We start from the raw sequence: 14,337 nt of genomic DNA on the forward strand, positions 1-14,337 counted from the left end.
AGGGGTTGGGTGAATTAAACAGGCCTCTTGTCTTGGAAAGTCTATAATCTAGAGACCCCCATTTCTAAACAAGAAATTATGCCATGTGTTTTACCACGTGTATTACCAAAGTTCAATGGTAATTGAGAGGAGGGGCTACTTGGCCTGCCTGGGACACTCAGAGGCTTCCATGGAACAACTATATAATAAATTTGAAGAATAAGTAGGGATTTTCTAGGCAAAGAAACAAACATGGGCACCCTAGGAGAATGGTCATTCAAAACTTAATGCACATTGTTAATGTAAAGAAAATGTCTAAATATTTTTCTTTAAATGCTAAACTTTCTATTTCATTGGCTTTTAGGTGGTGTGGGCTAAAGTGTATGCTTTTGGATCCAACCTCGACTACTCAAATGTGGAATCCTAGGCCTTCATTGGTAAGTTTGTTTGATGCCTTCTTACCAAATTATGCTATTGAGAATTGCAATTTGGCATGAAAGGCAAGGCAGGTATCATTAGCAGGTAGGTGCTCTACAGAAGTTCCCAAGCCTGAACCCTAGAGAAACCTATAGAATAGGTGAAAAGTATACACAGGAGAAGTGGAATCTTTCTGTAGGTTTCTGTGGTAGATGCAGAGAGGGAGGCTGGAGGTAAGGATAATCCAGGGTTACAAGGGACAAATACAGTTGTCATCACAGAGAGGCAGAGCTTTGGTTTTGTTTTGAAAATGAAAGTAGTTTGGAAAATTTCCAGGGAAGAGTGGGTTAAAATTTTCAGAGCTTGAGAACATGTGTGTAGGACATGAAGAAAGTGAGCTCAGCGATGGACCCAAAGGAGCAAAAGCTTCATTCAAAGGAGTAATGGGCAAGGACTTTGGCAGGACCTACTGGCATATGATTACTCTAGCCCACAGTCTGTCTATCTGTCTCTCTGTCTCTCTCTCTCTTTCTCTCTCTCTCTCTCTCTCTCTCTCTCTCTATATATATATATATATATATATATATATATATATTTTTTTTTTTTTTTTTTTTTGGTAAAGAACCATATGCTAAATATTTCTGGCTTCCTGTTATAGCTCTTCAGCTCTGCTTTAGTGGAATGAAAGCAGCCATAGATGATATGTAAATGAATGGGTATGAGTTCATTCCAGCAAAACTTTAGAGAATCAGATGGTGGTCTGGGTTTGGCCTGCATGATGTAGTTTGTCAACTCTTTTCTAGACCCTGAGTGCCAGGCTAAGGCACTTAGACTTTATCCTGAAGGCAGTAGGAACCCATCTAAGTTATTTTGAGTAAAGAAGTAAAACAACTGAGGTGATGTCTTAGAAACATTCACTTGGTAGCTGGGCAAGAGGCATGGGGCTCTGTTAGAAAGCAATAGCAGCAATCCCTACATGAGGACATATGGCTAATAGTAATGAGATTAAATGAACTATAGAAGAGATGTTGTCAAGGAGCAACCAATTGCATTTTCAATCTTTTTAAAGACAGGAGTCAAAGAAGATGAAAATTTAAATTTAGTTGGGTTCACAATGGTATCGTTGACAGAAGTGTGGATGTTGGGGTTGGAAAGGGGTGGTAGATGCATCTGGCTTTAGATGTGTTGAATTCAGGATATCAGGATTCATCCATAGGGAATGTCCAGTAGATAACCACAAATGCAGGATTGAAGCCTAGACTGAGAAGGTGAAGTCTGGATGTTCAGATGGAAGCCATAGTTTTAAATAAGTTGTCTCCAAGATGAGCAGAAGGCTGACTCTGGGGAAATGTGCATAACTTCAGGATGGGAGGAAGAGGGTGGAAGAGACCCAGAGGCCCTGGAGGAGAGAGTCCCAAGAATGGAAGAGGTTGGGACAACAGAGACCAGACAGAAGGGATCTGAAGGAAAAGTGCTGAATTTGTGGCAAGGTGGCCTTGAGGACTGTCATGTCATGAGAGGGGAAGAAGCCAGCTTGCATGGGGTCAGACATCACTGAGAGATAAAGAATGGAGATATTTTTAAAATATACCACTCATGGAGATTGGGGAAGTCAAAGAAGGTAGACATGTAAGATTTAAGTGTTTGCATGTCAGAGTGACATTTCTTCCCTTTGGAGGCAGGCAGAACATGCTGTGGCCAGTTCTTATTGCCTTCTTTGGAGCCAAGCTATGTTTGGAGTTTGTGTGTACACTGGGCTTGTGATTGTGTTCTTAAGGCTCCCTTTGAGGTGTGGTGTTCATAACTCTGCTACAACTTGCACCATGGAATTTGGCCCATGTTTGGACTTTTGCCATGAGACAAGATGTGATCTGTTGGGTAAATAGTTGCATTTACACAAACTGGAGGAAACAATGGAGTGGACCAAAAATTGATATAAAACTTCTTACTGTAGAGTCCTTAAAAGTACGGGGGATTTGAGACAATTCATCAAGTCATTCAATGACGTATCAATTTGTGCTGAGTTTTTCAAGGGTACATTCTGTGGTTTGAATTCTAAGTAGTTTTTTAATTCAGCAGTTGGATACCTAATAGTAAAAGCAATGTGTTAACTGTTGGTATAGTAGGTTAACTGTTGCGGCACTGTTGATGAAACACTCATTGTGTACCAAGTACAGTGCTAAGTGCTCTGTGTGTGTCATTTTATTTCATCTTTACAATGACCTATGATGGGAGATTTAGTGTTCCCATTTCAGCAGTAAGGAAATCAAGTCATTAAGAGGTTGAATAACTGGCCCAAGGTCACAAGGATTTGAACGTAGTTCTATATGACCCCTGGTTTATGGCATTCCCTGTTTTATGTCACCTAAGTCTGGAATATCTCCTCCCACTTACGTAGAGGTAGATTGAGCTCTTCAGGTTAAAAATTGAGAGGCCATAGTGGGTGTTTCCACATCCTAAGAGTCTTTTAAAAGGGTGAAAGAAGCCAAATTGTCCTTCAGTTTGGTGAAAATGGCAGATGGGCTTGGACAGGAAATGTCATCAGAAGGCTTGAGAGGCAGATTCCAACCCTAACTCTATGGCAATTGCAATGTGGTTTTTTGTTTGTTTGTTTGTTTAAATACTTGGTGTTTTTCTAAGCTCTTCTCCAACTTCAAGCCTCAGAGGCAAGGTCTTGTTAGGTCTTCTCACTGCATCCCTCGTGCCTAGAGCAGAATTGGACATGGAGTGTGTATGTTCACTAATTTATCTGTTGCTTCTAATGAACCAGGTAACTTAGGACTCGGTGCTCAGCCTTTGTGTGCCAGGCACTGCTCTCAGTTCCGTAGTTGCAGAGGTGACACAGGACCAGGTCTGTTGTCAGGAGGCAGACACCCTAGGTAGATGAGATGTGTAATGTGACCTCGAGCCCAACCCACGGGGGCCAGAGGAGTTTGGTGTGGGGTGGAGAGCAATGAGACCTATGGAGCTGGGAGGTGGTCAGGAAAGGCCTCTCTGACCAGTGGAGCCAGACAGCAGCAAGCCTGTTGGGGGAAACAGGAAACCTCTGGAGTGACTACAGCTTTCTCAGCTGAGCACTCAACTTTTCCTTTTTTTCCACTGTTCCCTCCAAACAGGGCTCCCCCCTGAGGCCTCATCTCTGGCCTTCCTGTGTGGCTTGATCTGCTGTCTTCTGCTTCTCCTCCAACCTCACAGACCCTGACTTCTGAGGCTTGCTTGGCCTGTTTTGTCCTTAGCTGTGGGTTTTGCTTGGTCCCTCTTAGGTCCTCCCTGGTGTTTCCTGGGTGAACTCATCAACTGCTCTCTCTGCCCTGCAGCCTCACTGGCCTGCCTCAGAGTCAGAACCTCACCCAGGACCCGCACCTCAGACTCCTCCCTGCCCTACCCCAAGTGCCCCCTCTGCCTTGCTCCCCAAGGTGCTGGCCTTGGTCTGTGCCCCTTCAGTTGACTCTACTTCAGGAGTCATCCATGACTTGTCCTTCCCCCCGTCTGTCATATTCCACTGAGTACTATGTCCTGAAAAGTCCATCTTCTGATTTTTTTGAGTCTTTTTTCTTTTCTCCCCCAACTCCTTTGTTTAGGATTCATTATTTGAAGACATATAGATATATACACACACACACACATACATATATATATATTCATGTATTATATATATATTTTTTGTTGTTGTTTGTTTTTTTACAGTAGCTCCTCCATTGGTCATCCTGCCCATCTTTATCCTCCTTCATTTCACCACACACTCTTGTCAACATGTTGTTTTTAACTCACCTATCTCATCATGGTTTTCTTCTATTTAAGACTCTCCAAGGGCTCCGGTACTTACAGAATAAAAGCCAAATCCCCTTCCATGAGCTTTTTTATAACCTGGCTTTTGGCCACCTTCCTCATTCCACTTTTTCCCTAACCCACATTTCCAGCTTCAGCCCAGCCACCAACAGCCATCAGCTCTGGTGGCTTTGCCAGTGCTAGGTCCTCTCCTGGGAACCACCTGACCCCTGCTTCTCATCTAGGTGACTGAGTTCCATTTTCCTCCAGCTCTCCTGTATACTCCTCCCACAACCTGGAGATGACCTTCCTCCTGCCTCCCAGAACACCCTGCAGGGCTGTTACAAAGCACTTATCAGTGTAGTTGTTGACTTTCTTATCTGTAATGCTCAGTAAACTGAACTCCTTAAGAATGGAGAAAAACACACACACACACACACACACACACACACACACAATCTCTCTGTTCCCAGTGCCAGCCTAGTGCACCTGGCTCAGGAAGTATTTGTTGAAAGAGTGAAGATAGCAAAGTCTGTTTGTACAGCCAAACAACAGATTTAAAATGCGATCAGATACACTTGGAATTGGAAGTTCAGTGGCCATTGAGTTTGATGGGGCTAAACCTCTTCTCATCTTTGAGGGCAGGGCAGGTCATTCTACATTTGTGTTTGTGAGACCTCTGGAATGTCACTTCCCTATATTCTTTGCCTCTGACTTCTTAAAATTTTATTTATTTATTTATTGCTCCTATGTTGATAGAATAATAATTGCAATCAAAAAATAAAAAATAAAAAAAAAATTAAAAAAAGAAAAGGAAAACTGTAATAAAATAAGTAGAAAAAACTGGGGAAAAAAAACAAAATGAAAAATAATCCATCAAGGAATTCTCAGGAATGAGATCCACCTGCCTTGGTTTTAGACAAATCCAAGATTTCCTAAAATAGCTAAAATATTAATTCTTGTCAAACTCTGATAGACCCCCCTCCTTGCCCCCAACATAGAATGCAGTTTGGGCTGGAGGATCAGGTTTCCTAGTTGTCCTCTGAGGTGGGGGATACCCAGGGCATCTTTTTCTTTGTTTGGAACCTTATAAAGTCCATAGTGAATGTGCACTGAGGAGTAGCATGAGTAGGAAGGAGTTCTGACCCAGGGATCCCTGGTCAGTGTCCTTATTTCCCTTGGGAGCTAGCACATACACCAAGATTGTGGAAAATAAATTCACATTTTCATTGGAAGCATTCATCTTGGTTGTCTTCTTCACTTCCTGTTCTGCAAAAGAACTTGTGCCAAGATCACGGCTTTTATTCAGGGGTTTACAGTAAGCTGGGAAGGCCTTCCAAAAGACTCATCTCGTATGGAGGGTCCTGCTGACCAAGAGCCCAGCTTTTCTTGCCTGGAAATTCTTCTGATGCTGCCTTCCCTTGCAAGGGACTTCCCACAGCTGTTTCCTCTGCATGGAAAGCTTTTTCCTCCTGGTTTGCCTGGCTCATGCCTGATTACCCCTCAGATGTCAGCTGATTTGGTGGGAGCCTCCCTTGACTTCCCTGATAGGAAGGCCGGGTCTCAGCCTCACCTTCCCAACATGATTACCAGCTGCTGGTGGACTGCTTACTGTCAAAGTGCTTGGTGGTTAACTACTTCATATTAGGGATTTGGTAGATGATGGTGGGTGGAGGAGTGTTGTTATTATCACAAAGATGCCATATGAGAAGACAAGGGCCCCACCCGATGAAATCTGGCAAACCAGGGGCTGGTCCCAGGTGCCGGCCTACAGGTGCATGATTTCACTCATACCCTAAAGACCCTCTGCCACACATCCCAGCAGCCTGTCCTCCTGCACATCCCTAGCGCTCATCACAAAGGTCATCTTATATTTGTATTTATTTGTGTGGTTATTAAAGAATGTTTGTACCCTGCTGGCAGCCCCTGTAAGTCCTGGGATGATAAGAGTACCCATGACTCTTAAGTAGGTGCCCCACACAGGGTTGACTGACAGCCTGAGGGAACCACCCACTCACCCATGCTCTTTTATCATGGGAGTCTAGGCAATGGCCATAAAAGAGCCACTGCAGACCCCCACTTCTTGGACTCTCCTGAATGTGTGCCTGGGGATTAACCCTCAGCCTCACTTGGTTCCTGCAACAGGGCTCGCAATGGTAAGGAAACATCTGTGCCACTCTTTTCTTCCCACTCCCTTTGCCCTTTCACTACCCTGCAAGCCCCTTGTTGTCCATCTGTAAGGAAATGGACCCTTTTGCCTCCTAGGACAGAGCCAGCTGCTCCTTCTCTGGTGTCTGGACCTTCACACACTCTGAGGATGACTGACAGTAGCGGGTCATAATGACCTTTGTACCTGCCATCCTTGTCCTTCCAGAGCCTGTCAAGATCAGACCAGCCCTGGCCTGTGGTCTCTGTGGCAGGGCAGTTTTCTGGACATCCAGGGCTCAGGTCTCTACAGAAGGGGTAAGGGAGAACCAGAAGTAATTTCCTTAGGAGCAGTTGCTCCATGATGCAGTGTGTAGGTGTGTGTGTGTGTTTATCTTGCATGATGTTTTTACTTGCATCATTTATCACCTTGCTGTATTTCCTTCTCTAATGTGCCACTAGGGATAATAGAAATATAATAGCTCTTGGCTAAATAAATATTTTCTCCTCTCCCAATCCAAGGACACCTTTCCCCACCCCACCCCTGACTTTGGTATCTCAGTGACCTCTTCACCAGCTTTTTGTGCCTATCAGATCCCTGTGACTGTTTAGATCACAATGATGTGAAAACCCTCTCTAGACTCCAGACAGCTGGGCAGGGACTGGGCAGCAGGGGGAGTCAGGTTTCCCAGGGCACCTCACCAGGCCACCAGGGCCCTCTAAGGGCAGCCTGGCTGAGCTCCAAATGACTCACCCTGTTTTTGAGTGGGAAAAATAAAAACTTAAAAATGGCTTCTGACCAAGTGGGGAAAGTGGACAATGGGGGAAGGAATGTTAGCTAGGCCCTAAGGACATTTGCCAGCAACAAACTGAGATGGGCTTAAAGCACAGATGCCCCTGAGACATCTCCTTCAAAGGGCACTTGGTTGTGGAGGCAGATCCACTTCAGAACATCAGCTATATACACCAGCACAGGGCCCAAGGCACAACACCAGGCTCTCTAAGCCCTCGGGGTCCTTATCTGCAAATGAGATAGGAGGAATGACCTTTATTAAGTTTTTGTTTGAAGGAAATGAAAATGTGCTTAGCACCATGCCTGACATGTAGAAAATACCAAATACCTAGTATCTGCTATTGTTTTTAAAAGTATTATTGTTGGTAATAATGTAAGACTGGACAAGAGATAAAGCTTAAGATGCACAGTTAAAAGGCCTGGTGAGTAAGTGAGATGGCAGAAAAGGGAAGAGCTTTGTGAATCACAGATTATGTCCAGATATTATTAGCACAAATATATATCTGTTGTTGTTTTGGCTTTGGAAAAAATGGATAATCCCAATTTTATGATGTTGAGTCTAAGTTCTCTGTTGTTTTTCTTTTTTGTTGCTGAGGGAGGTTTGTCAGGCCTTTGTTGGAATCTTTCCCAGTGGCTGTGTGACCCACATTGGTGATCCAGGGTGCCAAATGCCTGGACAGCACCTGGCAGAGAGGAGCACTGCAGTGGTTGATGCTATTATTTAAAGATTTTTATAATAAACATTTAATGGGTAATAGTAAGTTCTTATAGGTTCATTGTCAGCAAGTTGGGAGCAGTGGCCTGAGTTACTCTTTACTCTGGAACTGAAAATTTCTGCTGTCACAGTAGGGTGCCATTTGCTTATACTTTCACCTGCTGTTGGACATTTGAATTGATTCCAGTTTTTGCCTATTACAAATAAAAATACTATGACCATCCCCCCCATACACACACACACACACACACACACACACACACACACACACAATAAATACACTAAGTTGTTTTCTTCCAAATGTAACATAGATTGCTACAATTGTTTTCACAAGTATCTTAGAAATATTTTCTTAAGAACAATTGCTTGACTTTCTTCTTTTTTATTTCCATGTAAAACTGGACATTTCCCTGCCCTACTCCATCTTTCTAAGAGTAAACTGAAACAAAATTAGTTATTTAAGAAAAATTAGATACCCTTAGGCTCAGGTTGAGAACGCCCCATCTATGGGATGCATCTGGCCTGCCGATGTATTTTGTTCAGTGTTCATGTGTTCTACAACCTCTGAATTAGCAGCTAACATTTAAAAAATTGGTAGGTTTTGTGTAAAAAGCCAGGTTCATAGCTCTTCCTGGGAGATTGATCAGTCTGGCATCTCTGGGTCTTTCTGTGGCCACGTTGAAGAGTGGTTCCCTCTGCCCTTGCCTTGCACAGTCTCTTTGCGCCTTGCATGGTGGCATGGCCTGTGGGTAATTGAGTTTATAGCCCCTAAGCTAGTGTGCGTAATAAATTTCACATTATTTTCATTGGCAACTTTGATCACAGATAGGAAAGTTATTTTACATGTTATCATTCATATGATAACCCAAGTTGCCGCAGTATTTTAGGCTTTCTTGGATTTAGTAGGGTTACCTTTCTCCTCCATGTGGAATTTCATCATTAGGAATTCTTTAATCTTTATTAAGGCTTTTATGTCAACACAAAATGTTGTATAATGCAGAATATAAATGTTGATAGCCACTGTTTAAGGGAGGTTGTAAACAAAGTGAATTGCTTTAATCCAATGTGATTTTGAAAAATATTAGACAGTTATTTTTTTACATTCTCATCAAATTAGTTATAATTTGGCAAAATGGAAGTAGGTGAGGGGTGTGAGATTCTCTTTTCCTTCTGCAGTGTTTCCTTAGACAGACTGGAACCGCTTCCAGCCAGAGAGCAGCATGCTGTCATGCTCAGAGGGTAGAGCAGCTTCCAACAGGCTGACTCCAGGGGAAGTTTTTAAAAATTGTCATTTTTCCATGAGCTCTTAAGAACTGATTTTTATATTTCTCATCATGACAAGCATATATGCTGTTACAATTCAAACAACTCTGAAATGTGTTAACTAAACAAGGAAGCCTTCTGTGACCCCCATTTTCAAATATTCCCCAAAGCTAACCACTTTCAAGACTTTGTTGTTTATATATTTCTGGACATGCTCCTGTTCCCCAACCTACACTCTGCCCTCATCCCTAACGTACATGGTTTTACTTTTTTATAAAAATGGAATCTATGCATACTATTCTGTAATTTTCTTTTTACAACTTTAAATTTTTATATTGATATTTCCAAATTGATATGTAAATGTGTATTTTTTTTACAGTTGTACTCCAGTTATAGATGTATTTTAAGTTTATTTAATCATCCCAGTATTGGTAGACACTTAAGTTGTTTCTGATCTTTTGCCATCGCAGCCATGTCTGTTGTAGAAATTTTTGCACATACCTGTGAACTTTTTTTGCACAAGATTTTCTATGATATAGATCCTAGAAGAGGGGCTTTTGGCTTAAGCCACCTACCATTTAAAATTTGAATCAATATTGCCAAATCACCCTCCAGAAAGACTGTGCCAATTCCCAGGACTATTGTGGCTTCAACACATACACAAAAAGAAAGTTTTAAAACTCACAAATATGCCATAAAATGACATTATTTGTCTTAGAAAATCATTCAAAATATATGAATTGGTGGATTTAACGAAATGATTTCATATCTTGACATTAGTGATGGTTATCATCCTGCAAGGTGACAAAAATGTTTCATAAATGTTGTAATCAATTATTAATTACCTAAGGATACCATTTGTGCCAAGTAGACTTTGGAAGAATAATAGCCAAATCATGGCTTCCATTTTCCTACCATCACGGATCTGACTGATACTTCCCAACAAGGCCTGAGCCATCAGCACCTCAGCAGAGTCGGCATTGGAAGGGACCAGGGAGGGCCAGATGTTAGGCACAAGAAACCTGGAGAGCAGGGACTCACAAGCAGTGCTGTGTGGCTGGGACAAAGTCTCCTTTACTGAGCTGGTAATGGGGAAAGGAAAGGGAAGTGATGTGGCCACTTTTGTTTGCAGCTTTCTCCTAGAAATGCTAACATTTACGTTCATGTTTTCAAAGCTTTCAGGAAGGATCTGAAAATTCTTGGTCAGAGGCCCTTACTGATCTCACATGACTGAGAGCTCCTGGCCTAGACTTTCTGCTTTTTCACAGAAAGGACAGATATGGGAGATGGTTCCTTCATCACTAACTGCATGTGACATTTTGAATTCCATCTTCTCTGGAGACCTTCTGTCTGCTTCTCTGAGATGGTGTTTGCCCTTTGTTTAGCCGCAGCTCCTCAGAACTAACCTTCTTTATGAGGCTGCAGTAGATTTGATGCCTAGATCTTCTAGGTGCTATCAGCTTTGTTCGAACCACACTGGGCATTCTGGTCCAGAGGAAAGGGATTTAGAGTCAGACCCTGGTTCAAATCCTGACTTCATCATTTTTACTAGCAGCGTGACCCTTCAGTTGGTAACCTCACCTCTCTGAGCCTCAGTGTTCCCTTCTACAAAATGGGGACAGTATTTCTACCACAGGAGCAACTGGAGGAATTTTTATATTTGAAAAGGTGTGTTTCAGATGTTCACCACAGAATTAACACTCTATAGTGTGAGTCCTGCCTCATCTTCCTGAAGTACAGAGAAGGTTCTTTCTTCTCTGGGGATTCTCTAAGCTGGTGGCTACTGGCGAGGTCTCTTGGAGTGAGAGGAAGGTTATCCCTTGAGTACTCAATTCATATTCTCAGGAGCTCAGTATTTCACAGAGAAAGCTCAAAAGGCAGAGACAGTGTAGAGTGCACAATAATAGGAATTGATTAATAGAAAAACATTAATCCTCCAGATAGAGTAGGGTGGAAAAGATTATCAAGCAAAGAGGGGATGTTGGGCAGAGAAAATAAACCATAAATAACTAAGTTCTGTCCATCAGTGATAAAGTAACATTGTTTTTGTTTTGTTCTTTCTGTTTTTTGTTTTGTTTTGTTTTGTTTTTGTTGTTTTTTTGTTTTGTTTTGTTTTGTTTTACTGGGGATTGAAGCCAGGGGTGCTTAACCTCAGAGCCACATCCCCAGCCATTTTTTTATATTTTATTTAGAGGCTGGGTCTTGCTGAGTTGCTTAGGGCATTGCTAAATTGCTGAGACTGACCTTGAACTCACAATTCTCCTGCCTCAGCCTCCTGCACCACCAGCAGTAACATTGTTTTTTATATACATGTTAACTTCTTTTGACTCTTGACAACACACTGATATATTCAAATTCAGCTCTTCTCTTTTCACTTTCCTTTTTCTCTCACTCTGCTTTTCACTTCTCCTACCCCGCCTTAAAATACTCAGCAACTAAAAATTTCTTAAAGAATTTCTTTATGCTTCAGTAAGTCCTCAGAGGATGCTATTTTCTCCTACTAAGACTTTACAAGAGCTTGGATATAGCTCTTTTTTCCATTCCTTTTTCTACAGTATACATAAGTTCTTTGCTTGTTCAGTGATGATTAGATGTTTGCTGCATTAGATGTTTGCTGCATGCCAAGCATATATGTCATCCCACTTAGTCCTCAGGACATCAGAACAGCTTTGTGAAATGGGCCGTGCGTTCTTTTGGATAGATGAGGAAACTGAGGCTTAGGTTAATATACTATTACACAGTCGTGAGTCAGGGAGCCACAGTTCAATCCAGGACTCTTTTCCTTATCCTTTGCTGCCTTGCTGAGTGTCCTGCACACAATAGGTGGGCAACAAACCTTTGGGTAAGTGCATGAGAGAACTGCCATCCACCGGTCAGTGTGATCCATGCTGTTGTTTTTGTAATCCACTAGGTGCAGTGACGGCTGCCTAGTTACCTGAATCACACAGCATCATAGTTAAAAAACAAACAAACAAACAAACAAACAAACCACTATTTCCCTTTCCTCTCACTTTTATTTGTAAGATATTTGTTAGCAGAAAGGTCAGACTGTTAAAATGGTATGCTTTGCTTTGTCTCTGCCCATTAAAAGAATGCAGCCAGTGTTCCAAGCCTCTGTTCTTCTGGTGACATCTCAGTAACCATGGGCAAATCACAGCCCCTCACCAGAACCATGTTTCTATGGTGCAGTCTGGGACCTCGTGGTCCACAGGATCTTGCATGCTAGAGGACCCTGTGTCATGGAGTGAGGCTTTGGAATGTGCTGAACGAATGCAGATGTTGGTGACTGGTGGACCTGGCTGTGAATCTGTATTTCCCAACTCTGTGACCTTGGGTGAATCACCTTCCTCTCTGGTACTCCTTGTCCTCATCTGTGAAGGAGGGCTGATAGGCCCTGCTTCCTAGATTGCTCTCCAGATTAAATGAGAAAGGATGCCGACTTCCTTCCCTCTGCCTCTGACTCCTGGCATGTTGGTTTTGCACTCAGTGGGTGTTTCTGTAGTTCAAACCCGAAACACCTCCATCAGGTGCAGAGCTCATGATGTCCTATCATGCCCTGAGCTATCTGTTCAACTCTTAGATTCTAAGTTCTTTTTTATTGGTAAGCAGCTCCTCCAGGGAAGATGTCATTCTACCCCATTGAGCTTCATTAGTGCCTCAGTGGGGACGGCACCTCATTTTTTTTTTTCACCTTTTTTCCCTTGCAGACAGCAGCTGCAGTGTGAGTCAGTTTGCACATATGTCATTTCTTTCGTTCCTCTTTGCAGAGAGGACGACTCCATTCATTTAGTTACGTTGGCCATGCGCAGGCTTCATGTTAGGTGACATAGGCTAGGCTTACAGCCACTGCCCTAGGCAGGAAAGGGGTAAGTGGCTCAGGTGGCACGTGGGCTGCGCCATCACAGAGATATGCACTAGGCTGCTATGAGAGAAGAGAGGGGGACGCTGGCTCTCTCTTGGGGAGTCAGAGAGAGCCTTATAGAGAAAAGATGATTTTTGAGTGAGTGTTAAAGATGAGGAGCATTCTGCCAGCTGTAGAAGTCCAAGAAGAGCACTCCAAGCAGAAGGGACCACAGGACAAAGGCCAGAGTCCTGGTAAAAGGTGACAACTTGGTACATGTCTGCAGTGGGGGCCAAGTGGTGGAGCACCCAAGTTGCCACTATGGTGGTCACCCATTCACTGACAAGCCCCAGCCTGAGCCTTCTTCTTGAGCCCTCAACTCACAAACCCACTGCCCACTCCACAGCTATACTGCGAGGTGTCACGGGAACGCAGACCCAACATACCTAAGCAGAACTCTTAATTTGATCTTAAAAAGAAAAAACCACCTTTCTGCTCCACGGTTTTCCCCATCTCATGTGACACCACCCAGGCCCGAAACAAAGGCCTCATCAGTGATACTGCTCTTCCTTCATCCCCCACGCTGCCTGAGTGCAGTTCTTGACGACACTCCCTTCACAGCACACCTCAGAAGCCACCGCTTGTCTCCACCTCATATCAACCTCTTGCTCTCGGTGGGTCTCTCCACTTCTCTCTGGCCTCATTCCCCAAAAGGCAAAGCCAGCTTTTCCAAAGAAGAGAAGTGCTTATCACTTTCTTCCTCAGAACTCTAGTGGCTTCCTGGCATCCTGGGAGTAGATTCTGAACTTCTGGCTATGGCTGCCAGCCCCCTTCACGTCTCTGTTCTCTGTCAGCACTCGCTGCTTTGCTGACACACTTCAGCCACTCTGCCTTTCTTGCTGCTCCTCTTTCTTGCCCTGGGCCTTTGCGCTTGCTCTCCTCAGCCTGCATTGCTCTTTCCCGCACATCTTTGCCTGGCTTACCCCCACTCCACTCTGGTCTGCTTACGTGCTGTCTCTCACCTGTCTACCAGAAGCACCCCTCTGTCGCCAACCTCAGCAAACACTCCGTTCTTTTGCCGTGCTTTATTTTTCTTCACTAGCACCCATCACTACCTGACTTTATATTATATACCTGTCTTCTTGTTCACTGTTTAGCTTCACTTGGATGTAAATCCACAAGGAGGGGCCTGGTCTTATCTATTACACACACCACTCCAGAGCCTGAAACTGAGCCTGGCACATAGATGGTGATCATGAAACATTAGATGGGTGATGAACAAATGAATGAGTTAGCGCATGCCTGCGTGCAAGCTAAGACTTTGGGATTTATTCCATAGGCATTGCAAATCTAGTAGACATCTCTCAGGAGGTGAGTGACGTGGTCAGCACTTTTAATTTAGAAAGCCAGCTGGTG

At 43.4% G+C, this 14,337-nt stretch overlaps 1 protein-coding gene across 18 annotated transcripts in view; it reads left to right on the forward strand.

Moving 5' to 3' along the window:
* Positions 1-14,337, forward strand: part of BMAL1 (basic helix-loop-helix ARNT like 1) — a gene marked incomplete at its 5' end in the record, with an annotated part of 100,961 nt that overhangs the window by 27,634 nt on the left and 58,990 nt on the right. For all 18 annotated transcript variants that reach the window (XM_081264217.1, XM_081264215.1, XM_081264213.1 and 15 more), the window contains one exon: positions 344-416. The remainder of the gene's footprint in view (positions 1-343; positions 417-14,337) is intronic.

Source organism: Spermophilus citellus (assembly GCF_964194105.1).
Source record: "Spermophilus citellus genome assembly, chromosome: 2".
In the NCBI taxonomy this organism is placed as follows: domain Eukaryota; kingdom Metazoa; phylum Chordata; class Mammalia; order Rodentia; family Sciuridae; genus Spermophilus; species Spermophilus citellus.